We start from the raw sequence: 27,597 nt of genomic DNA on the forward strand, positions 1-27,597 counted from the left end.
TTGACTCTAGGGCTAATACTGTACCATGCTGTTTGGAGTCTGCCACCATGTGATCTTAGCTGACCTATAGTTGTTACTCCTTTTTGAGGATCAGATTCCCCATCTGTAAAATAAGGGAATTAGAAGAGATCTCTAAGGTCCCTACTAATCCATGGTTCTAGGCATTTTGGGTTCCCAATAATATGTCTTGAGATCTCAAACATCTAGATTTAAGGGCACAATTTTCTTAATTCAGTTCTATCCAGTTCAAGGCAATGACCATTAATTGGTTACTGCTTTCAAGGCTATGTGCTAGGGGGAAAAAATGGGGCAACTCTTATGTAATCTCGATAGGCTTATACTCGAATGCTACAATGTGACATTTACAAAAATAGTTGTTGGGTCATTTAGGTCAGAACTGAATCCCTGGGTTTATGTGAACCAGATGCCATCTTGAGGACTTTTCAATAATCATACCACTTTTTGGCTAGAGACTCAGCTTCAAGAACACCAGAATTTAGTTTATTTTGCTTCCTCTTGGGCTGTTCCCTGGGAAGTTTAGAATTTATCTCACCTTCTCAAGGAGACATCATCAAGGCCAGAACAGAGACCTTATCCCTAGGGAGACAAGGACTCAGGGCAAAATAATTTTACAATATCAAGGAACTGATCTCGTCCAGGGAACTTCACACCTTATTCAGGAGAGTATATGAAACAAAGACTCTTTCTGGGTCACGCATAGCCCAATAGAAAAGAAAGTACTCTAGACAGAATGTTCTAGGAATGGAGGAAGAAAATGCTTTTAGCTTGGGGGATCAGGGAAAATTTTCAAGGAAGACATAGCATTTGAACTGGACCTTAAAGGAAAATAAAGATTTTAATAAGTGGAAAAGACACAGAGGCAGGAGAGGGCAGGGTAAAATCCAAGAGTGGCTATTTATATAATTTGGTGGGACAACTGACTGCAAGAATGATGTCAGTGTGAAATAAAACTACAAAGCCAGATTATGGAGGACTATAAACACCAGGCAAAAAAGTTCATATGTTATCCAAGAGGCAATAGGGAAATACAGAAGGTTTTTGAGCAGGGAAGTAACATGGTCATTTAAATTCTCTGTTGGATAGAGCTCTCTGATTCCAGCTGCCTTTGGGTATTTTTAAAAATTTGATTTTTTTAAATTAACAAGTATTTCTTTTTCTTTCTCTTCTGCTAGCTCCTCCCAATTAAAAACAAAACCAAAATGCATTTAACATAAGTGAAAAGTCAAGCAAGAAAAATTCCCACGTTGACCATGTCCAAAAATGAATGTCTCATTTTGCATCTTGAGTCCATCATCTCATTGCCAGGAGGTGGATAGCATTGCCCATGCTTGGACCTCTGGAACTGTGTGATTGGTCATTGCAGAGATCAGTTTCAAAGTCATTTGTCTTTACAGTATTATTGTTACAATATAAATTGTTAAGACTTTCAAAGTCATTTGTCTTTACAGTGTTGTTGCTATAATATAAATTGTTCTGGTTCTGTTCACTTCACTCTGCATCAGGTAATACAAGTCTTTCCAGGATTCTCTGAAACTATTCCTCATTTATTATGGCACAATGGAATTCCATTGCACTCATATGCCATAATTTGTACAGCTATTTCCCAAATGATAGGTACCCCTTTAGTTTCTGCTTCTTTGTCACTACAAAGAGTTGCTATAATTTTTTGTACATATAGGTCCTTTTTCTATTTATTTGATGTCTTTGGGGATATAGACTGAGGAGGGGTATTCCTGGGTCAGAGGATATATTTAATGAATTTGGAGGCATAATTCCAAATTTCTTTCTGGAATGACTCTTCTAATTTGCAGCTCCACCAAGAGTACATTGATTTGCCGTCTGCCTGTGGTACTAAGAACCCCATTGGTTTTTCTGTAAATCAATCAGCCTGGGCCCAGATGTTTATATACAAATTAGAGCACTCTATTCCCAAGTAATCCAGGGAGTCTTAGAAAAGATCTCATTATGGAGTATTTTAGCAAAGTCATCAGGACCTCGGCCTTCAGGTCCATTGTACCATGTCCCATTGGCATTTGCCCTTGTCATTCATGAACCTTTTTTTTTTAAATTTTTTTCTGATGCAGGCTTCCCAACCAGATCTGTGCTATATATTAATAATATTCTAAGGTTCTTGAAGTCATCAGTGATTCATCTAGCTGAAATGAGTGGGCCACCATCAAAGGAATAAATGGATCAAGTGTAGCAATAACAGATTCCCAATTTTGAAGAAGAAAATCCCAGCACCTGGAAGGAAAAAAAAAACACCCTTCAACATTTCTACATGATAGTATCTTACTCACTTGACTTTGCACCCCACAACAAGGATAAACAATCAGCTCCCTGTTTCTAGATTTTCTTTAAATATAACACCAACCCTAACTGAGTCTTATAATCCAGGCCACATGGTCAAGAAAGGAGGAAGGGCTCAACTACTATTGGACAAATAAGTCTAATAGTGTTCCCTACATGAAGTGGGACCTCAAAAGTTTTATGCAAAGAAGGAGTTCAGTCACTAAAGAAGAATTCCCAAAATACATCATTAAAAAAATCTAGGAGTTTCAGTGGACCACAAATTCAATGATTCAATAGTATTATAGAGCTATCAAAACAGGTACTGTGAACTTAGACTATATGAAGAAATGCATAGTGTCTAGGATGGGAAAAGTGATAGTCTGGAAAGCTGTTTAATTTAGTTTTAGCCCTCACATTTTAAGAATGATCTTGACGAGCTGGGGAACATTTAGAGAAGAATGACTGAAAGAAGTGGAAACCGGGCCACACTGGGATCAGTTGAATTAACTGGAGGTGTCCAACTTTGATGGACCGGGAGGTGGGCTCAGAGTTTAAAAAGAGAAGGTTAATGGGCCAGGACATTTCAAAGCACTTTTACCGACCCTATCTTCCCATAACAGCAACATCTCACCTTTTTAATATAATTATTTTACCAGCAATGCTTGTACCACGGTGAGAACTGGAACATCTGTATCTCCAAAAATGAAAGATGAGCATCACACAGAAGGCAATGGGTAGGTGAATGGAGGCTGAGAGAAGGTTGCAACATGTAACCAATGAGAGACTCCAAAGAAGAATAGTTATGGAGGAGGTCGACACATGGCAAGGATGAGGGATGACCAGTACACAGCTAGAGTGTTCCATTCCTCAACGTTGGAAGAAATCAAGGAAGACATCTGGTACTTTGGGTGGACACCTTTGTGGCAAGCTTTTGGGAGACCACAGGCAAGAGTCATGCAAAATAGGCAGGCAGAGATAGTCTCCTCTATGTCTTCTTGGAGGAAACTCCAAAAATGATGAGATCCCAGAACCATTTAAGTATCTGAGAGTTTAACCTTGAAAAAGAAAAAAAAGACACAAGGGGAACATAACTTTTGTCTTCAAGCATTTCAGGATTTGTCATATGAGAAAAGGGTTTAAACTCATCCTACTTGGCCCCAGGGGGCAGAGAACTAGGATCAGTGGTAGAAAATTATAGGAGAGTAGATTTCAGTTCCATTTAAAGAAAAACTTCCTAACAGAGCTATCAAAAAGTGTGATGAGCCTCTTGGCAGGTAATGCCTTTCCCTCCCGCAGGAAGACTTCAAGTGCAGATTACATGAACACTTGTCAGGAATGCAATAGAAATATTCCTTCTCAGTTACAGGTTGGATTTGACCTAGAAGATAGCTTCCAGGTTTTGGATTCCGGGATTCTATGAAGAGGATGCCCAGAGGATTATTACAGAGAAGGGGAAGTAGTCTTGTCTGATTCTATATAGGCTAAGTTTGGGTCACAGCTAGTCATTGGTAATTCAGAGTTGGGAGGCATCACCAAGCCCTGTTCTCTGGGCCAGAAATAGATCAAGGTAACGTACATAACACTGAAGGCCCGAAGGGTCCTAAATGCTAAATGGAACCAGACATTAGTCAGTGCCCTCACCTCTACCTAGGGCAGCAGATGGCACAGTGGATAGAACTCTGGGCCTGGAGTCAGGAAGACATGAGTTCAGATCTGGCTTCCAAAATTTACCAGCTATGTGACTCATTAGATTGTAAACTCCATGAGGACAAGGATTATCTTTTGCCTCTTTTTGTATCCCCAGTGCTTAGTGCAGTGCCTGTCCCATAGTAAGTACTATATAAATATTAGGTATCATCATCATCATCATCATCATCATCATCATCATCATCATTGTTTAACCTGTAAGCACCCCCAGACAGTTCACAGCTGCTGGTTGGCATTGGTGGAGGGAGTTTCCACTCCTGAAATTTCCTCCATTGGTGACATCACAACAATAAAGGGTACAAACACATCTTTCTTCAGTTACAGTCTCTCATGTGGAGCAATCCTTCTCGTAGTTATATCACATGCCTGATCAACACTCATAACTGACTTAGTCATTCATTCAGACTCTAATTTTGTCCGTCCCCCTCCCTGATATGATTCTTCTACCACTCTATAAAGTTACGACCTACAAAGCTAGCAAAGAAGGGAATCAGACTGGCCTGTTGAATCTATTCCAAGACAGCCAAAGTGCAGCTGGAGCCAACAGGTTAAAAATGTGACCTGAAACCTGGGATCCCCCAGAGGGTGTTTTCACACACCAAGTGAATGGGGACCCACTGAGCAGCATGGACAGAACAAGCAGGGAAGGAATGCTGGCCCACAGAGGCCACGCATTTGGACAAACACAAAGCTGTCCTGCAGAGCTATACAGTGGGGTTTGGGCAATTTTTACAAATACATTTGTCTTTTCAAGAAAAACAAAATCAATGAGAGACAGCACGAATGGCTTTCCTAACTGCAAATGGAGTCCTTCTTGGCACAGTATAACATACTGCTCACGAGGCTCATTGGCTCAATCCCAAATAACACCTTAGTCACGAGGTATAGCTATGTTCATTCTAAGAGTCAAATGAGACTTTTAGAATTGGAAGGCTCCTGCCTTAAAGAAAAGGGTCATAGTTTGACAGCTGGAAAAGACCAGAGACATCATATAGTGCCATTCCCTCATTTCATATATGACATCATCTAGGGCTCCCTTGTCATTGTATGGAGTAAGACTCTGAAATACACTGAAGCTGAGTGACTTAACCAAGATCTCACTGTGAGTGACGGAGCCAGAGCCTGAATCCAGATCTTCTCAATCCTAGATGAATATTTCTGTCCCTAGAGTTCAGCCTCATTTCTCCGTGGTTACATCTAGCTTTTGACCAAGAGGCATTTTTGCTTAGAACAGAGGACACAGAATGTCAGAACTAGGAGGGACCTGAGAACATAGAACACAGAATGTCAGAGCTAGCAGGAACCTTAGAAATCATCTTGTTGGATATCATTTTGGAGATGAAGAAACAACACTTCCATAAGGTTAGGCTGGATTCATTCTCAATAGCTACATTATTTAAAAGCCCAACAACAAAAAATTTATTTAAGTAGTTCCAACTACCTGGACATGGGCTCCTGCATTTTCATCAAAACAGATATTGGAATTGGTAGACTCAGTCCCAAATATTTGAGGTTCTTTTCATCAATCAGCTCAAACTTTTATTTTTTTTTTCAATTGAAGTTCTTTGGGGTAACTATCCCATAAAAGGCCAGGGAATTTCCCAGAAGTCATAAAGCCTCCCCCTCTTCCCTCACCCCCTCCCACATGCACACATGCATACACCTTCAGAGAGAACATCTTCAAGCCACAGAAATTAGGGCTACGTGCTGGTTTTTAAAAACACTCAGGGTAGATAAGACCTCCTCAGGCAATCCATTCATTGATTCTCAACCTCTGCACCATGAAGCTCTTCCAGACTCCTCATATCACAGCCTGAGTTACTGTTCTTTTGGTCTATCCTCCAGGAAAACAAATCACAGTTTTTGAGTTGAGCTCTTTAAAATCACATTTCAAGCTGAAGATACATCTGAATCTTTGGTAAACAATTTGCTGTGTTCTCTGGATTCCACATTCTGCCCACCACAAGAGTGCCTTGGCCTTCATTAAAGGAGGCCTTGAGCACACTATTTCAAAATTACGTAACCACTCCATGACGGATTCCTGCCGGGATCAGACGATCCATTGGTCATGTCTGGAAAAAGCTCAGTCTTTTTCAGAGAAACAAAGTGTTTTGCCTCCTATGTCTAGGCTGGGCTGCCAACATCAAAACGGGACCTAGTGTAGCTGGGGCTTGCAGTAATTACACCTCGGGCAATGTAATCATTCCAGCTCGATGTGATCATAATAAATAGCCCATTTTCATTTGAATTATTGCTCAGCAGCTTCTCACAGGTAAGCACATTCTCCCCTAAGCCAACTAGTAGACAGTGGCCCACCCATTGAAGAAGACCCATCCCAGGTAAAGGGGATGTGGGCAGAGAAAAACCACAGAATTCTAAAAATCAGGAATGAATGGCCTGGTCAGACTTCACCTGGAAGTTCTGTTTAGTTTCGTTCTGTGAGTTAGGCTTTAGAAAGGATGGTAAGAAACCTGGAGAGCAAGGGAGAACAAGAGAAACCAGGGAGGTTTAACCTAGTGAAAAGAAAGCATGGGGAGGACCTGATTACTGGCTTCAAGTACACATATGAAGTTTTATCATATGAAAGAGGAGTTAGCTTTATTCTGCTTGGCCCTAAGGGGCAGAAGAGGAATCCTGGGTAGAAGTTGTAGAGATACAAATACTTTCATAAGGGTTTTCATATGACACGGTATTAGTAAATGCTAATGTTTGACTATGTAACACTTTCAGGATCATTAGTAAATGTCTAGAAAAAGGATGTAGTGATCACAGAGAGAGAACATAGCTTCATTAAGAATAGGTCATTTCACACTAATCTAGTTTAACTTAAACAAGTCGTCTTCCAGTCTTTGTTTAGAAGCTATCCAGTGATGAGGAACTCACTACCTATGAAGGCTGCCACTTTTTGATAGTTTGAATTTTTAGGGAATTTTTCCCTCTTGTATGAGGTTAAATATGGAATATGTATACACATCTACATCTATATGCATATTTGTTAAACATAGGGTGTTCCAAAAATCTTAGTGTAATTTTAAGCTATTAAAGTTTGATCTGCACTAAGACTTTGCAGATACAGGTATTTAAAAACATTAGTCTGACAATGGATCTCATTGTCAAACTAATGTTTTTAAATACTTTTATATGTGTGACTGTATGTGTACATATATATATGTATATACACATACATAAATATTGATATATACATATATGCATATGTGTATATATATATAAATGCACATGCATATATATATGTATACATACACATGTACACACTCACAATATCCCCAGACTGCTAAATGGATTCATAACACACAAAAAAAGGTTAAGAACCCCTGCTCGAGATGGTGTCTAAGGCTCCTTTCAACTCTTAAGAAATTCTGATTCTGAATCTGTAAATCCGTAACTCTGAGCCCTAGCTTTGCTCCTCAAATTGGTCATTCCAGATTACTTCCCCCTTTGAGCCTCAGTTTCTTCTGACACACAGGGAAAATCACACTGTTACCATCTGCCTCTCAGGACTGTTGGGTGAAAAAAAGGTTGAAAAAAAAAAGACACTGAGAAGCTTAGTGAAATGTAAACTATCCCTGTTACTTATCTGGGAGCTCATTTGGCATAAGGGGCAAAGCCCAGTGGTGGCCCCAGACCTTACTCACAAAGATCCAATCCCTTTTGCCCAGGCAGATCCTAAGTTTCCTGGACAGGCCACTGGGTGGTCAAAGTGAGAGCCTCAGTCCCCTATGGGCTTGGGGAATATCAAGGACTGCTCACATAAGTGCCTCCATCTAACAGAATTTGTCTTATTTTCATAATAAGGCACCAGAAACAGCTCTTTTGATATGGAGCCATGCTTCATTGAAGATATATTTTTAACTTCATATCATTTTCTATTTTGAGTAGTATTTGAAAGATTCTAAAGAACTCCTCGATGGAACTGAAAAGCAAGAAGCGAGACTTGCTTTGAAAAGAGGAGAAGGTGTCTCCTTATATTTCCATTAAAACTCTTTGAACTCAGTTTCTCAAGAGGAAAGAAAACACCAGCCCAGTGAAAGCTACATCTAGAAGATTCTGGAACCTTCTAGCTCAAACATTTCAACAAGATCTGTCTGACGGATCCTTTCCAGCTCTCTCAAAAGAAAGCAATTAAGGCTAAAGGGATGTATCTCTCCCAGAAGTTGGCATACTATTTTGTAAACAGCAGGTGCTTAATAAATGTTTGTTGCATTAAATGAAAATGATTTTGTTGTATCACCTCTCTCCACTAGATTATAAATTCCAGTGATGGCAAAAATTTAATCTGAACTAAACTTTGAATTTCCCCCAGCTCCAAGCAAAATATGTGCTTTGTATGAACACAACTGACCACTGGCTATATCTGGGGAATGGGGATGGGAGAGGAATATAAAGATTAATGATTGGGGGCAGCTAGGTGGCACAGTGGATGAACACCGGTCCTGAAGTCAGGAGGACCTGAGTTCAAATCCAACCTCAGACCAAACACTTGACACTTACCAACTGTGTGACCCTGGGCAAGTCGCTTAACCCCAATTGCCTAAAAAGAAAAAAAAAGAAAAAAAAGGTTAATGATTAACATTGAGAGACTAGTTGTTCATTCCCTGGGTAGGGAGAGTCAGACAGTCTACTAGCATTTATTAAGCACCTACTATGTGCCAAAAACTATGCTAAGTGCTAGGGATACAAAGAAAGACAAAAAATAATAAGTTTTTTAAAAATAGTCCCTGCTTTCAAGGAGCTCACAGTCTAGTGAGAGTGACAGTATGTGAGCAGCTAGATACAAATAAGATGTTGTGATTGTAGTTGTTCAGTCATTTCAGTTGTGTCTGATTCTTCATGACTCCATTTGTGGTTTTCTTGGCAAAGATACTGGAGTGGTTTGCCATTTCCATCTCCAGCTCATTTTACAGATGAGAAAACTGAGGCAAACAGAGTTAAATGACTTTCCCAGGGTCACACAGCTAGTAAATGTCTGAGGCCAAATTTGAACTCAGGAACATGGGTCTTTCTGACTCCAGGCCCAGCACCCAGCTGTCCCCTGCACCACCTAGTTGCCCATACAAACAAGATATAGACAGGATAAATTGGGAATAGTCTCAGGGAGAAGGCATTAAGATCAAGGAGGACTGGGAAAGGTTTCTTGCAGAAGGTGGGATTTTAGTTAAGGCTTGAAGGAATCCTGGGAAGCCAGGATGTGGAGATAGGGTTGGAAAGCATTCCATGCATGGAGGACAGCCAGAGGAAGACTTGTTTGGGAGTAGATGAAGGGAAAGAGGATAGATAAAAACATACTACTGGACATTGACCCATTGTGTCTATGAAGGAGGGGGCAGGGGAGAGAGTTCCTCTGGTGAGATAGCTACAGCCTTTATTTTCTGAGTAACGTTAACAGTATGTCCTCTTTAGAGGTCTCAGAGGATTCCAATAATAGGAACTCTGGAGTGAAAAGCAAGAGGGTTAAGATGACAGAACCCAAACCCACATTTATTTTTAGGCCCTCCAATCTATTCCTCAAATCACTGCCAGAAACATCTTCTCATGCATTGATCTAGTCAACAATTCATGTGCAATTATCTGGGGATTTTAGTTGACCACAACTTCAATTTGAGTCAACAGCATAGCCATGACTGTGGTGGGAAGACTGGGATTCTGATCCAGGGCTCCAGCATTTAGAGGGGCACCATTCTTCCCCCCAACAGCCCAAAGCCCATTGTCATTATATCTTGCTGTTTTCCCACTGCCAACTCTAGTAACATGATCCACTGTGTTGCTTGGCCCCAGGTTACCAACCCCAGGCCAGATTTTTGGAAAAATGGCTTGTCCCCTTTCCTAGAGTGACTGTACCCATGGTCAAGGAGTTCTCTGAAATTCTATTCCTAATCCTAGCAGACTGTCTTTTGTACTGTCATTGCTTTGCCCTATAAACTGAGCCCCCTCTAGCTTGGATTATCCTCTGTACCAATAACCCCCACCATCTACTCAGATTTAGTACAGTTTACCAAGGAGGGAGGACTAACAGAATTGGACCCTGTGTTGCTCTAAGAGATTGCTTCCACCCCTTGGATGTAGGTAGTATAAGCATTATTATCACCCCCATTTACCAGATGAGGATAAGAAAGCTCAGATATAGGAAGCAATTGATGCTTGGTTATACAGAGTTAGGAAGCCAGGACTTAAACTCAGGCATCTCTGAATCTACATTGAGGGCTCTTTCCTCTCCATCATCCTGTCTCTTCTCAAAATGGTATTCCTATGGAAGGACTCATTGAGCTGTCATACCCACCAAATTCCAAGAATTCAGTTAGTCATGTTTTGCTGGTGTTATAGTTAATAATACACCTTCTAAAAGTTCTAAGCATGAATTATTTGCAGCCAAAGTTTAATGATAATGGCGAGCTTTGTGCATTAATTCCCAAGGTTGAATAATGCAGTACCTGTGCCCAGCCGGTCGATAGAATTTATATTTCTCCAAATGTTCTCCATCCTTGTGCTCACAGAAAAGATAATCAATCCTTCCTGTGGGCCATAGCTCAGCCACACAGGAAAGACTTGATTTCCTTCATTGAAATCAGTGACAGACCTCCAGCTCCTGTTTACAAAAGAGACTTCACTCCATGGTCTGAACTCCTCCATAGAGCCTCAGACAATAGTTAGTTATTAATTAATGAGGGTTTTCCTCACAGACCCATTGCTGGAACGTGTTCTCATGTTGCTGACTGGGCAAGCAAACTCATCTGGCTGAGAGTACGTTAGATCCTACCCTCTGTCCACACCAAGAAAAGAAAACCCTAGACTCCACCCTTACAGATTCTTTCCTCCCTTTAATTCTCCTCTTACTCTTTGTCATCTTCCTTCTTCTCTTTCCCTTGGATTCCCCCTGTTCCCACTTCCTAACCCCTCCCCACAGAAAACCTCCTCCTGTCAAACTGCAAAATATATGGTGGAGGAAATAATGGTCTGTTTGATGAAAGCAAAATTATCTTTCTCTTGGAGTTAGTAAAGTTGTTTAAGGCCGGGTCTTTCTATCTACAAAAGAAATCAACATGGCAGAAAGTGAAGGCTGGTGGGTTCTAAAATGACAACTTACAAGATGTTCCCATAAGCAGTAGAACTAGAGTCCCTTGTGATCAATAGACACCTCTAGATGGAAAATACCAGTGGTTCAGCTCTCTCCAATTGTATTCTATCTCGGGGGCAGATTTGGGTTATAAGCTTGGAGCAATAAGGGATTATGTCTTTAAAAAAAATGGATGAAGCTCTGGATTTGGTTCAAAATGCAGCTTCAACATTCCCTGGATGAGTGATTCTAGGTAAGTGTCATCACCTCTCTGGGCCTCAAGTTCTCTTTTCTATAAAATGCGAGGTTCAGCTATATTTGGGATCCATATAAGGGGTCTTAAGAGATAGATGGCATTAAGAAAGGTTGAGGAAGGCTTCCCATAGGAGACGGAATTTTAGTTAGGACTTAAAGTCAGGGAGGTCAGTAGTTGAAGCAGAAGAGGAAGAGCATTCCAGGCATAGGAGTCTTGTTTGTGGAACAGCCAGGAGGCCAGTGTCACTGGGTCAAAGAATATGAGTCAGGGAGTAAGGTATAAGAAGACTGGAAATTCAGTAGGAGGGAGCTAGATTATGAAGGGCTTTGAATTCCAAACGGAGCATTTTGTATTTATTCCTGGAGATGACAGGGAGCCACTGGAGTTTATTGAGTGTGTGTATGTGTGTGTGTGTGTGTGTGTGTGTGTGTGTGTGTGTGTGTGTGTGTGCGTATGTGAAAGAGAAAGAGAGAGAGGGAGACTAAAAAAGATGTGACATGATTGGACCCACATTATAAGAAAATCACTTTAGTGACTGAGTGGAGGATAGATGGATAGATGGGAGTGGGGAGATGCTTGGGGCAGGCAGTCTATTACAATAATCCAAGTAGCATCAGAGGAGGGAAGGGGGCTTATTTGAGAGATGTCACAAAGATAAAATCAACAGGCCTTGTCAACAGCTTGGATATGGGGATGAGAGGGGAGAAACAGTGAGGAGTCCACTATCTTTATTAGGAGCCTGAGGGACTGGGAGGATAGTGTTGCCCTCTACAGTGATAGGGAAGGTAGGAGGGCAGAGGGTTTAGAGGGAAAGATAATGAGTTCAGTTTTGTACATATTGAGTTTAAGAAGTCTAGTGGACATCCAGTTTGAGATGTTGGAAAGGCAGTTGAAGATGGTAGATTTGAGAATTATCAGAATAGAGAAGGTAATTAAATCTGTGGGAAGTGATGAGATTACCAAAAGAAGACTATGACACAGAAAGGTAAAGAACCCCAAACTAATTAATCTCTAAGATTTCTTGTGGCTCTAAATCCTGTCTAGTTCCAAGCCTCAGACTTAAGCAGACGCTTCTTAGGAAAGCCTGTCCCAGTCTCCCCAGCTGCTGGAGCCTTCCTCTTTCAGGTTACCTGCCACCTATTCTGTATGGCTCTTGTATGTATCTAGGCATATCCACCTGTTCTCTACACCACTGGAGTGTAAGCTCCTTGATGGCAGGGATGGCTTTGGCATATCTGTATATCTCTATCAGTTAGCCCAGTACATGGTACATGCTTAATAAATTATTATGAATGATAAATTAAATCATATGTATTCTCCATATTATCAACAATTAAAGAAAGAAATTGTAAACCTAATTGAGCCTCATGTATCTCATAAGGAAAAGGAATGTAATGTGACTTACACTATTCAGCTCATTTGCACAGAGAGCTCTCTCTCTTTGGGATACTTCAGGGCTTGGAAGAGCTGTCAGTAAACATGGTGCCTTCCTTCAGGGAGCACTCAACTTAGTAAAGTCTCTGAGAAAACTCAAGAGGTGATTGGGGGGAGGGGTAGCAAATCACTCTAAAATTCTATCATTCAACTGGATGTTCTGTTTTACTGTCTAAAGCAGTAATCTCCAAAGGGGTCCCCAGAGGACCATGGCCCGACCCCAAGGGGCATGTAATAAATCATTTTCAGAGGTGAGAGGATGGTCTACATCCCATTCTCCCCATTATAGCCAGTTGCAGGGTGTCTTCCATTAACCCCCATCACTCTCCCCATCTTCTCTATGCAAATGTCCAGTCCCCTTCTTCTGCACCAGCCACTGGCCCTTGGAGACTTTTATAATCTAATCTTTCCCTGGGGGTTCATAGCAGCAGCTCCCCAATGCCATTGGGAAAATACCTTCTCCCCTTCCCCCAGCATGGCCATTCTCTAACCCCTAGATCACTTTGTGGCTCTAGGCAAGTAACTGGTGAGTAAAAACCCCACTTTGATTTTTTTATTTTGGGTAGACAAAGTGGGCTGCACAGCACAGGCAAGCTTGGATGGGTTACAATACGCCTTGAAGATCTTATTACATTATCTCTCCTCCCAAATCCATTCCTTTTCTGAACTCCCCCCCCTTTTTTTGTCAAGAGTACGCAGGTTGTCATCTTTGATGTGGTCTCTTTTGTAACTTCAAAGCTATCTTTGACTCCTCAGCCAATATATCCAATCAGCTGCTAAATCTTGTCATTTCTAACTCTACAATATTTCTTAAATCAATCCCATTCTCCCAGTTCATAAAGTTATTACCTTCCTTTAGGCGATGATTACCTCTTATCTGGACTGCTACGATAGCCTTCCAATTGCTCCCCCTGTCTCAAGTCTCTCCTCTCTCCAATACAATCTTCAAACAGATGCCAAAGTAATTTTCCTTAGATGCAGATCTGACCACATCACTCCCCTGCTAATAAACTCCACTGGCTCCCTACTGATTTTATGACTAAATATTATTTTCTCTTTATCCCATCCATTTTAGTTACATTTTGTTCAAGTTTTATGATGTATATTATTAGCAGTATTTTTGTACATAGATGTAATTTACAAATAAATAAATTCACAAATAGTAGAGGTGCCTCTTTCAAATTTTTTTTTCTAATGTGGTACATGATCAAAAGAGTTTGAAGACCACTGTTCTCAAGAGCTAGTAACATATTGCTTGTAATGTTGCATATACCAGGAAGAGAGGTTGCATGCTATATTGTGAAGGGCCATAGAGTTGCAGCTGAGTTCGGGTGTTAGCTATGCCACTGATGACCTGTGTTACTTCAGGTCAAGGCCTTCTCTCTGAGTCTCAGTGTCCTCATCTGCAAAAAGAAGGGGCTGAACAGGACACTCTCTAAGCTCCCCTCCTGCTAAGTCTTCTGATCTGTATAATGTGTGCAGGACCTAGGCAAATTGATGATGGTGCTGCATCTGCTACGGGTGGCGGTGGGCAGCAGTAAGCTCGTCTCTGGGCACTGGGGTCTCCCCGTGAGATAGGGAGATTTCTATCTTGCTCTTTTCTCTGAGATTGATTTAACTTCAATGTTTTCCTGTTGGCCAGTAATTCTTTCTGCATTTTAAAATCCCACCTTCCTTAGGTGTGGAACTGAGGCCTGTCCTGTCCAGGCCTGAAAAATTCTGTCACATAAATCATAGAGCAAGGATATTTTTATGCAAAATAAAGCACTTTCCATGCCTTTCCCTCTGCAATGATTACATGATTTCCCCCTGAAACTGAACAATATACGTTTCATAAATAGAGCCTCCTCTCTGTTAGCAAAGCTTGAAAATGGATTATTTGTTGGCTTTGCATTCCCTCTCCCAGGGCTGCAGCCATCACGGGCTGGTTGGCGTGGGCACCCACAAAGAAGATGAGGAATTAAAAGTGAAAGTTATCAGTTAGTCTAGCCTTCAAAAAGAAAAGAGATGGCTCACAGAGAACAGCAAAGGACCTACAGAGAACCCTGTTCTCTTGACCCCAAGTCTTGCCAATGGTCACAAAACCACAGAATGTCAGAGCTGGAAGGGACCTAAATTTCAGAGCTAGAAAGGCCCATAGAACGTGGAACTGCAGAACTTAAGGAGTTCCTAGAATGTAAAATGTCAGATCTGGCACAATGTACCATGGAGATAATAATTTCATCTGACCCTCTCATTTTTACAAATGAGGAAACTGAGCCTTAAATGGAATTGCCTGAGGTCACATAGTAAGTTCAAGACGGAACCAGGACTATAATGCAAGTTTTCTCATTCCCAACTATTTCTATTAAACTTTGCCATGTTCTAATCCCAAAGGTTAGCATTTATATTATCAGCTAAGCCAAATGCTTCAGTAGGAAGAACATCCAGGTTGCCACCTTTGATGGCTATTTTGCTATTGAAAGGTCCACTCTGCTTCTGTTCCTAAGGAGATCTGAGGAGGGGGGAGGGATAGAGACTTGAAAGCACTTGTATACCATTCTCTCTCCATTCAGCACAGTGAATATCTCTGAAGCCAGACACATTCTGTGTCTTTGGGTACGAGTCATGCCTTGGCTGAGTTCAAAACCAGACGTAGCATTGCCTATGAAAGGATCAAAGGTTCGCCTGTGGAAGAGGACTGGATAACGAGGACTGGACTGGGCCGGGATGCAGGTTCCTCCCTTTGAAGCTTACTAGTCAAGTGGCCACAGTCAAGACAGCTGTAAGGACGGCAGTTTTGTTCGCTTTAACGATAATACTAATTCAACATTCCTGAAGATTGCTGTGAGGAAAATCCATCAAAAGGTTATATTATTATTATTGTTGCTGCTGTTGTACTGTTACTACTGCTAATACTGTTACTATTATTACTACTGTTATTGCTGCTATCACTATTGCTGTTACTGTTGCTACCACCATCCTTACTACTATTACCAATTTTATTACTACTATTATTACTACCCTTCCTATCTAATGGTGAAGAGGTTATAACTTGCTTAGTAGAGAGCCCATAGATAGCAGAATAAGGATGAAGATGGTGTCCCAAGCCTTGAGCTGGCCTATATCAAAGTGACTTCTGGAAAGGCTTCTGGACTTGGCATCAGAATTTGTAGGTGCCACTCAAGCTTTTGATGTATTCTAGCGGTGTCCAGCAGTGAGTTCCTTCCCTTTTCTGAGCCTGCATTTCTTCATCTGTAACACAGGAATAATAATATTTGTACTCCCTACCACAAAGGTATCTTATGAGGGAAGTGTTTGTATAAGTCTCAATGGGGAATAGAGATATAAGTGATTATCATCTGCATAGTGCCTTAACATTTGTAAAGGGCTTTACAAATATGATCTTATTTGATCCTCACAACAATCCCAGAAGGTAGATGTTACTGTTATCCCTATTTGACAGATAAGGAAACTGAGGCTGAGAGGGACTAAATGACTTGCCCAGGGTTACACAGATAGTAAGTGTCTGAGGCTGGATTCCAACTCAGATCTTTCTGATTCGAGTCTAGGCATTCTATCCACTGGGGCACCTCAATGATTCTAATTAATACTAATATTCTGAGTATCTGATAGGAAAGAAAAAGTGTTTCAGTCACACATTTTTATTAAGATTTAGAGCTAGAAAGAATGATGACCTGTCATGCATATTATAGTAGTGATTTTGTGCGTGTGTGTGTGTGTGTGTGTGTGTGTGTGTGTGTGTGTGTATTATGTGAGTTATACTTGATGGTTGATGAGGTCTGTTACAATTCTCAAATTTATGATTCTCTGATTTTTTGACTTGTGTCCAACTCTGTTGGTGGACCACAGCATGCCAATACTGTCCTTGGGGTTTTCTTGGCAAAGATCCTGGAGTGGTTTGCCATTTCCTTTTCAAGTGGATGAAGTCAAAAGTTAAGTGAGTTGCCCAGGGTCACACAGCTAAGTTTTTGAGGTCAAATTTGAACTCAGGTCTCCCTGATTCTAGGATTAGTGCTCTATCTACTAAGTTATCTGGCTGCCTCCAAGATTAGTGGTGTCAAAATCAAATAGAAGTAGGGCCACTAAATTGTACATAAGGATCCCTGCAGGCCTCATATTGACTCAGGAAATGACACATTATCATTATCTATTTTCTATTATATCTTAATTTATTTTGGTAAATATTTCCCAAATACATTTTAATCTGGTTCTGGCCACCCTGGGGAGTATTGCTGTATGCAGGATGTAGTGCTTCAAGTTGTATTTGACACCTCTTTTTAGGATCAATTAATAATCCAATTTCCCCTGTTACTAAAGAAAAGCTGAGGCCTAGACAAAGAAAATGACTTATCCAAGTTCACAGGTGTAGCCCAATCCCAATTAAGGAATCCCAATTCTTTTGACTCTGAATTCAGGGCTGTTTACACTACACTGTGATGCCTCTGTGTAGGACTGGTCTGGGTCAGTATAGGCTTTTGGATTTGCACACTTAGCACTCTCTTCTGGTTCAGATATATGTCATCAGATTTAGGGCTCTGACCCTGGTCAGTCTGAGAAGAAGCAACAAGGTGGTCTCATCCACCCCTGAGAAAATATACTTGATACCTCAAATTTAGTCAGATGTGCACATTTGGCATTTAATATGATTTAAATAGTACCTGGGAATTAACTTTTGTTTAAATTGGGCTTCTGTGACAGATGATAGGGTTCCCATCACTTTGAGTCTGTCTAGATAGCTATTTGTTGGAGACATAGACAAGATTCTTGGGTCAGATGTGGTTTTTATTAAATGGCAGGTGAGGTACCTTACAAAACTCCTTGTGTGTGTGTATACATACATACATACATATATATGTATATATATATGTGTGTGTGTGTGTGTATATATATATATAAAACAACCTAAATGGAGGTAAGATAGGTTGCTTAAATAGTATAAAGAATAGACTAGTTTGAATCACCTTCCAATATTCTAAAGCCCTCATTTGCATGTAAATAACCAATATGCTAATCACAGGTGATTTCTATCTGTTCATTCAAAATACTCTCAATCTTTTTTCTGAATAAAATATTATGAACTAGGTCTGATATATTTATGTACTTGAAATAAAAATTCTTTAAACAAGCACTCCCTTGTTTAGACTTTTCCCTAATTCAGACTGTCTTTCTCACCCTACCTCACCCCACCCCATCCAATAGATAAATTAACTTTTCATTCTGAGCCCTAGATTGTCTAATTGATGAGCATTTACCATATCCGGCTCCACCCTAGACCCACAAGTTCCAGGCCATCTTCATCCCAAATTCTTGCCTCTCTAGTCTCTGCTTCCCACCCAGTCTCTTTCCGACTGTCAACTTTTGATTGATGAACATTCTCCAAATCTAGCTCCACCCCAGACCCACAGTGCTGCTCCAGAGCTATTTTCATGACATGCCAGCCACATATGTTCCATTCACCTCCAGCTCTGAAACAATAATCAAATCAATATCGTGATTCCCATCAATCAATCACTCTGTGACTCCACTCACCATCTCTGTGACCTCTCTAAATAAAACATTCCCTCTATACATGTTGCCTTCCCCTATTAGAATATAAACTCTTTGAGGTGAGAGCAGAGATTTCCTTATAACTAACACTTATTCCAATCCTCATTCCAAGTTACAATCACACTGATGAGTCAGGCTCTCTAGAGCAAGACCACATCTTTCCTCTCATGTTTTTAGGTTATCCCCAAGAGGTCTGGTCTGGGGTGACTTTCCCTAAAGTTATTGGTACAAACCACCATTCTGGTACATTCTCCCCACTGTTAACTGTCAGTGATTAATGCCCCAATTCCATTTAACCAATTAACTTTTTTAAATTGGATATTTGTTGCTGTTATTCAGTAGTTATAGTCATGTCTGACTCTCCATGAACCCTTTTTGGGGTTTTCTTGGCAAAGATACTGAAGTGGTTTGCCACTTCCTTCTCTAGCTCACTTTACAGATGAGGAAACTGAGGCATATGGGGTTAAGTGACTCGCCCAGGGTCACATCGATAATAAGTGTCTGACGCTAGATTTGAACTCAGGTCTTCCTGACTCCATACCCTGTGCTCTATCCATTGAATCACTTAGCTGACCCATTAAATAGGATATTTACTATAAATATATAGCAAATTGTATATATATATATATATATATATATATATATATATATATATATTCCATTCATCTTATCATATACCTGGAAACAAACTCTCCCCATAAGGTCACCCATCCCTAAGAATAATAGTATCAAACTTAATGTCATTACTACAAACATTTGCTTCACTTCCAAACACTGGATGAATCCACATCCCAATCATTTCTAGGTTGGGTCCTGCAGGTCATTCCCCAGGGCTTCACTGCAGGCAGTCTGGAGCTTGGCCAAGTACAAAATCCAATGTGAACTCTGGTTCTGGGCCTCTGGTACTAACACCATTCTGACTTTTTGAAGCTCGTGAAGTCATGGCGGTCTCCAACTCACCTTTACTTATTACAGGAATAGACACAATAGAGAGAGAGATGGAAGCAATAGTAAGGCCATGCCTATACAGACCCTAACAAAAAGAAGCATGATCTGGTGACGACAGATGAAGGTCCGAACCATTCTCTCCACTAGGAGCTTCACAACATTCCTTGCCTCTGTGTGACTAAGCCAGAAAGAGCAAGAGCAAAGAAATTCGTTTTGGCTACTTACTGCCTTTTGAATGTGCCCCAGTGCCAGCTCCACAGCCAATCAAAAAGCTACTCATCATCACATGATTAATGCATCAGAACAAGTTGTCTACACATGTTCCTAAGTCACATGGAGATTGTATTAGTCAAGCATGCCGTACATGCTTATAAGGACTGGACTCATTGGCCCATCCTACCCCATTCTTCTTACACTCACTTTTTTTTTGTATTTGTATCTCTAGGGCTTAGCACAATGCCTGACGAACAATGAGCACTTAATAAATGATTTTTTTTCATTCCTTGATTCATTGGAGACATAATGCCCTTTGATCAAGAAGACACATATTCAACTATAGCCTTGAGTACATCCTGAATCTATAGTCACTTAACTACTCTAAGACTATAATAGCAGACAAAGTGCCAAAATGTATTGGTAGAAGGAGTTCTTAGCAGGAGTTCCCTAAATTGCTGAAATCACAGGTTCAGAAAAATAGATAAGCAATTAAATATAAATATTTTAATCAATATAGTATTGAAATCTTAGGCGTTAGAGGAGTGGCCTCAAGGACAACTTATTCCCTCAAACCTCTGATTTTTCACAGGAGGAAATGGAGATCCAGAGAAGCTAAGGAACTAATACAGGGACATAGGGAGAATTCACATCATAGTGGTAGAGTACAGATTCAAATCAATGCTACTGATTCCCAGGTCAGTGTCTTTCCCAGATATTACTCCCAAATCAGTGATCTCTCATGGGGGTGCTATGGGGATCAACTAAAGGAGGGGAGCACATGATGGTTTCTCCTCACCTTCATCCCATCTCCCACCCCAGGGCAATCAGGCCCTTCTGCAACCACATCCTATAGTGAGTTTCCACTTGGGTGGGTGGGATGGGGCGGGGGGGGGCACAGAGAGTGATACACTTGGGACAAACTGTATAAGTAGAAATAAAATCAACAACCGCACTGAAGAAACTTTTAGTGTGTGCAAGCTAATTTTCTGAACACTGGTGCCAGAAAAGAAAAAGCATTGATCCAGGAGAGCAAGGTTTAGTTACTAGCTCTGACACTGACTCATTGTGTGATTTTAGGTAAATTATTTCCCTTAGCTGAGCCTCAGTTACCTGCTCTGGAAAATGAGAGGTTTAGGCCTCATAATCTCTGATGTCCCTTTAAATTCAACAGATCCCAGAGATACTCCAGTTTTTAGAGACTGATTTTCCCGGGTGCGAGATCCAGTGTCCCGTCCCTTAGGAAATCACAACATTGCCCAGAGAGAAAACCCTGAGAAGGGCTCTTTGGGGCCAGGCACGATGTCACTTCTGTGTTTGCATCAGAAGGGCCTAGCTCAGTACCTGGCACATATGGGATGTTAACAAATGTTTGTAAATTGAATAGAGAAGCCAAGGAGCACAGGAACAAGGGTTTAGAACTAGAAAAACGCTCAGAGGCCCTCTGGTCATCTTTTTTTTTTATTTTTTATTTTTAGGCAATTGGGGTTTAGTGACTTGCCCAGGGTAACTCAGTTAGTAAGTGTTAAATTTGGTCTGAGGCTAGATTTGCACTCGGGTCCTCCTGACTTCAGGGCCGGTGCTCTATCCACTGTGCCACTTACCTGCCCCCCTGGTCATGTTACAGATGAGGAAACTGAAGACCAGGCAGGGTAAGGGACCTGCTCAAAGTCACCTTGGTAGTAAACACCACACGTGAGGGGAGGGAGGTAAATTCAGGTTCTCCAACTCTAAGATCCCAAGAGCAGTTAGGTGATACGGTAGATAGAGCACTGGGCCTGGAGTCAGGAAAACCTGAGTTCGAATCCAGCCTCAGATACTTACTAGCTATGTGACCCTGGGCAAGTCACATAACCCTGTTTGCCTCAGTTTCCTCACCTGTAAAATGGGCTGGAGAAGGAATGGCAAACCACTACAGTATCTTTGCCAAGAAAACCCCAAATGGGGTCACAAAGAGTGAGACTTGGCTGAAATGACTGAACAATAGTCTCTGACTCTGAAGCCAGTGTTCTTTCCAATGGCTTAGGAAATCCGAAGACATAGAATAATAAGAATTAGACCTAGAAGAGGCCTTTAATGTCATCCAGGGAAATGTGGGATAAGCCCTCTATTTGGAGACAGAAGTTTGTGGTTCACTGTTCCCTGTGTGACCCTGAGTTACTCATTTCTCTCTGGGTCTCAGTTTGTTAGTAATAAAAAAAAAAAGTATTGGGCTAGATTAATGGTGGTTGATCTGGGGTCCTTGAATTCCTTTGTATAGATTTCAGAGGGTCTGTGAACTAGGACAGAAAAACAGATGCATCTGTATTTTCACTAACCTCTAACTGAAATTTAACATTTCTTCAATTATGAATGTAGGAAACAAAACAAAATAGTACTAGATCAATGGGCAGCTAGGTGGTACAGTGGACAGAGAGTGCCAGTCAAGAAGATTCATCTTCCTGAGTTCAAATCTGGTCTCAGATACTTACTACCTGTGTGACCCTGGGCAAGTCACTTAACTCAGTTTGCCTCAGTTTCCTCATCTGGAGAAGGAAATGGCCAACCACTCCAGTATCCTTGCCAAGAAAACCCCAAATGGGGTCACGAAGACTCTGACATGACTGAAAAACAACAGAAGACCAAAGGCATCCATAATGCACACAACAAAAGGTCAAGAACCTCTTGGTTTAATGATCTCTAAGGATCCTCTCACCTCCAAAATGCCATCATCTTAATCTACTTCCTTCATGTTACAGGTGAGAAAACTAAAGCCAAAGGTTTACCCAAAGTCCCACAGGGAATGAGGAGCAGATAGGAACTTCACACCCAAGTCTTATTTCTAGCACTCTGTTCATTCAGTGTCACCAGACCACTGATGCCCCCTCAATGGGTTATTGGGGCCCCAGGGCCTGGGACTGCCAGGGCTTTGACTTTAGTCAAATTACTTCCCTTATCTAAGCCTCAATCACCTCCTCTGTAAAAGGAAAGGTTTGAGAATAGACCATCTTTAATGTCCCTTCAAATGCTTTCCAATACTTCTTGAGGGAAAACTAGCCTAGACTAGAAGATCAAGGCTCTCAAGAGACATTGCTCCTACCACATCCTTTCCTCCTCCCTGGTAATGAAATTCCCCAAGGTACTGTTCTATCACACAAGACATCTCTGCCTGGCTTCTTTACCATCTTCCTCCTGACAAGGCATCAAGGAAGCTCTGAAAGAGAAAGGAAAACTTAGGAACCATCTGCCCAGAATCGGGGTAGTTTTCCTTTTATTGACTGACTACAAGCAGCCCCAGAGAAGCAAGGAGGTTGGCAACCTTTTCTGGAAGCAGCAACTGCCTTTCTTTACCACAATTCAATCGCCCTGTCTTCCTGATTGTAGCAATAAAGCTGAAGACAGATGAAAGGTGATACCTGGGAAGTTACTGATGGAGCTAGTTTTTCTTAGGACCCAACAATCTCTGGTCAAACCAAGCAAAGCTATTTGCTTTCTCTTTAGCCCAGGGCTTCCCAATGCCTTTGCAGATTATTTGTAGCCGACTGGGGCAACTTAAGTGTGATCATATTTTTTAACAATGGTCACCCATAGTAGCTATTGGATGAAAGGACCAACATGCAATCTGCTAGGGCAGAAGATAATAGCCAAGTGCTGTTCATACCCAGGCAAACTGGGTATAAACTCAGTGTCTGGACCAAGGATGGGGAATCTTCAACCTCAAGGCCACATGTGGCCGTCTAGGTCCTCAAGTGCGGCCCTTTGACCAAATCCAAACTTCACCAAACAAATCCCCTTAATAAAAGGATTTGTTCCGTAAAAGTTGAACTCAATCAAAAGGCTGCATCCAAGGACCTAGAAGGCCACGTGTGTCCTCGAGGCTTCGAGACCTCAGATTCCCTACCCTTGGCTCTGGACCCTTCTTCTGATTCAAGGTACATGGGAATCCAAGAAGGAATTTAGGGTCATTACTGTGAAAAGTAATCACAGAAATTGAGGTGTGAGGTACTTTAGAATAGAGAATTCAGAACCACAAGGGACTTCAGAGAACATGTAATCCAATCCCTCCATTTGATAAATGAGAAAATGGAGACCTGAAGAGGAGAAGGTGTTTGCTCCAAGTCATATAGTGACTAAGGAACAGAAGTGCATCTTCTAACTCCAAGCCCATGCCTTTTCCACTCATTCACTCATCTCAACCACACTGAGAACCAGCCCTTCAAAAACCCACCTTCATAAACCAGAAAGTGGTTGCATGGACCACTGTGGGGGAACAGTGACTCTGCCTACTCTCCCACACCATCATCACCAAATCCAGGTTGTACCTCTCTACTGGGGTACCACCATCAGCCAAAGTAACTGAGGAAGTCCCGAAGTCTCAGCCAGGTGCCCTGTGTCCCTGGCTATAACTACCAGCTATGAAGAGCAGATTGTTGGCCTAATTCATAGAATCATAGATGTAAAGCTAGAAAGGACCTTCAATTTCATTGTCCAACTCCCTCAGCAGAACTGGGAATTCGAACCCTAGTCCTCTGACTAGAAATCTAGAACCCTTTCCACTGCACCATTATCACTCCAATTTTTAATCCAGCCTTACTGGACAGCCACTATTAGCTTGATCTGTACCAAAAATATGAAGGGCTAACATTTCCCTACCAAATATACATCTCTTTAGATAAGTGTTTCCTTCAATCACAAGAGAGGATATTTGCTTATTCTCAATGAGAAAAATGATTTCCTATTAGCCCATAAGGCTCATAGTGTGACTTACAGGTCAGAACTCAGGCTCAGTTCCAACTTTTACAAATGGGCTCAGTGACCCTACCATCTAACTTTACTAGAATACTAGAGTTAGAAGAGATCTCAACATTTATCTAGCCCAACCTCTTTCTGAGTAGGAATCCCCTTTGGAGCATCTCTGACAAATTATCGAACCTTCTCCTGAAGGACTCCAGATGACGGCCAACCTCCTACTGAATAAGGGAGACTTTTCCTCTTTTGAAAAGCTCAAATGGGCCTCAGACATTATTAACAGTGTGACCCTGAGCAAGTCACTTAACCCAATTTGCCTCATTTTCCTCATCTGTCAAATGAAGTAGTGAAGTAAATGACAAACCACTCCAGTATTTTTGCCAAGAAAACCCAAATGTGGTCACAAAGAATCAAACATGACTAAAATGATTGACGACAAATTGTTAAGAAGTATTTCCTCCACTATAATCTGAATGTTGTACTTCATGGTAATATGGAGATGACCTGGGTTTTTAAAGACTATGCCCCCCCAAAAAAAATCCCACCCACAAGTCCTAGAAGGACCTACAGAGCTAGAATTCTATCTTTCTATAGTATATATTATTACTCTATATTCCATAGTTCCATATTGCATCCTGTGCTTACCTTAAAGTGCTATGTAAATGCTAGTTGTAATTAAGCAACAACTTCTCAGTAGAAAGATACAGGCTTAAAAACAGAGGAACTGGGGTCAAATCTCCCTTCTGATGTGTACGACCTGTGTGACTATGGCCTTGAGTAAATGATTTGGGTCCCAGTTTCTTCATTTGTAAAATGAAGGGTTGAATTAGACGGTCTCTAAGGTCCCTCTTTGGGCAGCTAGGTGGCACAATGGATACAGTACTGGCCCTGGATTCCCGAGGACCTGAGTTCAAATCCAGCCTCAGATACTTACTAGCTATGTGACCCTGGGCAAGTCACTTAACCCTGTTTGCTTCAGTTCTTCATCTGTAAAAGGAGCTGGAGAAGAAAATGGCAAACCACTCCAGTAACTTTGACAAGAAAACCAGGGGTCACGAAGGGTCAGACATAACTGAAAATGATTGAGGAGTAAAGGTCCCTCTTATGTCTAGATGTAGGAAATTAAATTCATAAAGATTCTTCACAGTTTAGCCAGAGGATGATGAATTAATTAATTTGAACAAGGCAACGTTTGTTTTAGTCAGTCAGTCGATAAGCATTTGTGAAGCACCTAGAAGTGCCAGGAACTAAGTGCAGAGTTTACTAAGTGCATTAAGTACAGAAAATACAAAGAAAGGTACAAGACAATCTCTAATCTGTATGAGCTCACAGTCTAATGGGGAAGCTAACACCCCAATAACTGCACAAACAAGCTATACACAGGTTGAATTGGAAATAACAGAGGGAAGGCACTTAGCACAGTGCTTGACACATAGTAGTGCTTAACAAACGTTTAGTATTGACTGGCTAAAATTAAAAGGAATAGGGAAAAGTTTCCTGTAGAAGGGATGTTTGTTGAGACTTGAAGGAAGCCAGTAATGATTAACCTCTGACACTCAATGAAATAATATTCCTGAAGGTTTGGAATAATAGGTTTCCTAGAGCAGAGGGTAAGATGACAGGTAAGCCTAAGCAACTTAATAAATTTTGGTTATTTGTTATTGAGTTGTTTCTGACTCCTCCTGACCCCATTTGAGGTTTTCTTGGCTAAGATATTGGAGTGGCTTGCCGTTTTCCTTCTCCAGCTCATCTCATTTTACATATGAGAAACTGAGGCAAACCGGGTAAAGTGCCTTGCCATGGGTCACACAACTAGTCTTGGTTTGCCAATTCCTTATCAAACTGAGGCATACAAGATTAAGTAACGTGCCTTGGGTTAACTCAGCTAGTAACCTAGGCTACACAGCTAGTAAATGTCTGAAGCTGGATTTGAACTCAGGAAGATGAGTGTTCCTGACTTGAAGCCCAGTACTCTATCCATTGAGCTACCTAGCTGCCCTAGGCAGGGCGGGAGGGAGGGAGGGAAGATCCTCCCCCACCTCATTGAGATGATTGAAGGTATATATCTAAGTGAAGAGGTGAGGATAGTACCCAGGGCCTAGGTGCTTAGTGACTCATTCACACCTCATTCATGTGTTAATGGACTTGTTCAAAGCTTCCTAGTGGAGAGGTTTTTATCAGTTTCCACAACTTTCACCCAGGATTCCTAGTTTTGCTTTCTGGGATGAACAGGAAGATAACTGATCACTTTTCTACATACAGCCCTTTAGTTACTTGAAGACAAAGACTATGATCCCTTACCTTCCACCATCCTCCCTCCTTAACCTTTCTCTTCTTTAGGTAAGTCATCTCTGAGCTTCAAGTAGCATCAATTTCAGGCTCTCCACCATCTTGCTGACTCCCCTTTGGCTATAATTCAGTTTGTCAATGTCTTCCTTAACATGCATTGCCCAGACTAGAGAACAAGTGTCCCAATTTGACCTGAGTGTAGAGAGCCTAACATCACCATCCCTTTGGGCTCTGTGCATCTATTGACGAAGCCTACGGTCACATTAGCTTTCGTGGCTTCCACGTCACACTCCTGACTCACGTTGGGTTTACACACAAATCCTCCGAAACTCAGAGATCTTTCCCCCTTAAAATGTTGTTTAGCCCATCCCCTGGTACCTAAACTTCAGTTTCCCTACCTGCCAATTAAAAGGAAAGATAGTCCTCTTCTGCTGCTATATAGCATTCCTAGGACCACAACAGTAATAACAATAATGATAAGGGTGATTATTATAGCAAGGCACTCAACAGGTATTGATTAAGCATCTGCTATGTTCCCAGTACTGGCCTAGATGCCAGGAATATAACAACAAAAAATGAAACAATCCATGCTCCCAAGAAGCTTATATTTTATCATCTTTGTTATCCCAAATCACATTTATCTGGTGCTTGAAATTTATAAAGGAGGTATGGTATAATATATAGGGAGCTGGGCTTAAACCCAGTGGGTTCAAATTCACCCTCTGACACATACCGGCTATGAGGCAGCAAGGTGTGATGGACCTATAGTCAGGAAGACCTGTGTTCAAATCTCATCTTAGACACTTACTAAATGGGTGATTACTTACTAGGTGGCAAGTTAATTAATCTCTGCCTCAGTTTGCCTATCTGTAAAATGAGGGTGATAATAATAGCAGTCATTTCCCAGAGTTGTTTCGAGGATCAAATGAAGTATTTGTAAAGTACTTTGCAAGCCTTAAAGTCCTACATAAAGGGTAGCTATTGTCACACCTATTATTAGACAGATGCCTTCTCTTGACATTGTATTGGCAACTGTTACTGTAATTTGGAAGATGAAAGGTGCAAAAGCTGAACAGTAATAAAATGCATT

The sequence above is a fragment of the Vombatus ursinus genome, unplaced genomic scaffold, assembly GCF_900497805.2.
Source record: "Vombatus ursinus unplaced genomic scaffold, bare-nosed wombat genome assembly UNPS02014778.1, whole genome shotgun sequence".
Lineage (NCBI taxonomy): Eukaryota > Metazoa > Chordata > Mammalia > Diprotodontia > Vombatidae > Vombatus > Vombatus ursinus.